Source organism: Xiphophorus couchianus, chromosome 20, assembly GCF_001444195.1.
Source record: "Xiphophorus couchianus chromosome 20, X_couchianus-1.0, whole genome shotgun sequence".
NCBI classification, from domain to species: domain Eukaryota; kingdom Metazoa; phylum Chordata; class Actinopteri; order Cyprinodontiformes; family Poeciliidae; genus Xiphophorus; species Xiphophorus couchianus.
In genome coordinates, this window is record NC_040247.1 from 20,156,451 (window position 1) to 20,159,251 (window position 2,801).

Consider the following 2,801-nt stretch of genomic DNA (forward strand, 5'->3'; position numbering starts at 1 on the left):
GTGTCACTGGAATAAATTGTCCTTGAATTGCACCAAAACGGTTTAATTCAATTATGTAATTTAGGAGAAATATGCTCCTACCTTCTAATCTTTCCTTGAAGGAAAAGATTTTAAACCATTCTAAGAAATTAAAATTGTTACATTTCAGAAGTCAATGTTTCAAGATAAGGTAATTTTATTTATGTAGCTCATTTTGAGCAACAAGGCAGTGCTTTACATGAATTAGAAGGAAATACAAAACAAAATAATAAACCAAAGGAAAGAGCAAAACGAATAAAAAAAAAAGATAAATTAGGTGTTGGTTCTCCATGTTTCATTCTATAAAGTAGATGGTGCTAAATGTTGATCTAAAGTAATGTTCCGGGTTGTGAAGCGGAACAAGAATAAGAATGAGAATTTCATCAACTGAACATTTCTCAGATGTTGCTTTTATATCTCATTATGATTTAGACCACATGTTGACAACACTTATTTTACAACTAGCACTGCACTGGAGTTATTAAAAGTGCTCTTAAGCTCAGTAGATTTAAAATTCAGCTAACTAAATAAAGTATTTTTACTGTTTTATAGCTAAGTCTACGTTGTTGTTACTGTAAAAACCTCTTAAAATCACAAGCTAGCAGGCTAGCGTAATACTAATAATGTCTTTATTAGTATGTATTGTCTTTCATTTAGGCTTACATGGTTGCCAGTAGTACAACCTGAAGTTTAATGATTGTAATTAAGTCTGAATAAGAGTTTTCAAACTATAACTTGTCCATACTGATAACATATGCAGATTGTCCTCTGGTGAGGAAGGACTGGCCTCCAATTAATCTGCCTGCTCATTTGTGTACTCCTTAGCATGACCAGACTGTGGAAAATATCTTCTGCTGAGCTCGGAGCGGTTGGGTTTACAGATCTTGCGCAACGATATAGCTTGAGTAACGATGAGCTCGGAGCTTCTTCCAGGAGTGTTGCCGTGCAGACCTGCTACCTTCGGGCTATATGAGAGCTGGGAAGACACGGGAGTTGAAAAACACACGCAAACTTGCAGACGCACTTATCACAGAAACAGACGCACAGTCGGATTAATCTCTGTAGACAGAGAGTGACTCATCCTCTATTTCCGTCCCAGCTGTGTCCCGTCCCTGTCATGTAAACAAGACAGGGAAATTTGAAACCTAAATATGGAGGAGGTGGGCTGCATATAGGCAGGTGATACATATTGCAAAAAAAAAAAAAAAGCTCAAGCTGAAGTATTTTTACCAGCATCAATAGGAGAGAAGTCTCATCTGAGAACTTTTGCACAGGCATTGGATTTAAAAAAAAAAAACATAAGCACAGCTCCTCTTCCCTGAGGTGGAATGCAGATTGGTAGGTTTGGTGGGCTTGTGTTATTGGAGCATTACCCCACCCCTTCCAACGATCTGCATCTGTTCAGCCTGTATTGACATGTGCTTCACTGTGCATGTGTGCCTGGTGTGGTCTCAGCTGTGAGCGTGTCACTGTGAGTGTATGGCTAAGAAACAATGGGTTGCAGTCTGTTTTTGTGCAAGTGGGGACATGTGTTGTGTTTGTGCGTATGTGTGAGTGTGTGTGTGTGTAGGGACTAATGTGGTATTTCTCTACCTCCACTCCTGGTCCGTACCCTCAGCTGTCCCTGTGGACCGAAGCCAGACGACACACATAGCTTCACTGTGTGTCTGCACTCTGTGACCCGAGAGTCTGCTTGACCATATTGTCTAGTATAAAACAAGAGGTTTGTTTTACTGGGGGGAAAGAAAGGAAAGAAAAAAAAGAAATTGTTGCAGAGAGGTGAGTCAGATTCCCAATCTACGCTTCGGTCCAGACGGGACAATTTTCTCTGGTGGATCACAACAGCGAGATCAAAAAAGCCACATCCCTATGCAGTTATGTGAACGAGCAAAACACAATAGAAAAACTGCCTGCCCTCAGAGTAATTCTTCAGCACCGGCCAGACACATTGGTTTCTCTCTCACATGTCTAAATGTAGATTAAATTGTTCTGCTTCCATGGGAAATTCACCTCTGGATTTAAAAAATAAAACGAAATAAAACGAAACATTATTTTTGCTTTCAAAGTTGGTATTATATTGTGTGGCCTTTTGGTAGAGTAGTCGTCTTGCGATCGGAAGGTTGTAGGTTCGATTCCAGCTTCCTCCTGCCACATGTCGATGTGCCTCTGGGCAAGGCACTTAACCCCAAATTGCCTACCGATCTGCGTATATGTGTGTGTGTTTGTGAGTGCGACTGGGTGAATGTGACTCTAGTGTAAAGTGCTTTGAGTGGTCAAAAATGACTGGAAAAGCGCTATATAAGTTCAGTCCATTTACCATTTATAGAATATTTTTCAGGCCTTTTTGGGGCCTTTTAGTTGTTTTCGTTTTGTTTTTTTTATGGAAAAGTAGAATATAAATCCATCAAAAGTTGGTTTAACTTAAGTTGGCTGTATGTTTAGCAGCTCTGTCCTGGAAGGTGACTCTAGTCCTCACTGTTAAGTCTTCATTAGCCTGTAACAGGTTTACTTCTGTTATTGTCCTGCACTGAGTTCCATCCATTTCCCCATCAACCACCACTACTATTGGTGTTCGTCCCAATAAAAGACATTGTAGCTTGTGGTCTTTTTAACATGACAAAATCCGAACAGGACGGCTGAGGGAACAGAGGCGAAACACAGAGAGACAGAGACACATGTTGACTCTACAAGCCAAATGCGGCCCGACGGCCAGGTCAAGATTTCTTAACCTGTGTGGTAATCAGAAACCTGTCAGCACTCAGCCCCTCCCAGTCCACGGCCAG

General features: G+C 40.8%; 1 long non-coding RNA gene across 1 annotated transcript; it reads right to left on the reverse strand.

Moving 5' to 3' along the window:
* Nucleotides 1-406: 406 nt before the first annotated feature.
* On the reverse strand, nt 407-1,346 carry LOC114135908 (uncharacterized). The gene is made up of 2 exons (XR_003593681.1): nt 1,249-1,346; nt 407-1,130 (listed from the first exon to the last, which is right to left on the reverse strand). It is a non-coding gene; the product is annotated as an uncharacterized LOC114135908 (long non-coding RNA).
* Nucleotides 1,347-2,801: the final 1,455 nt, after the last annotated feature.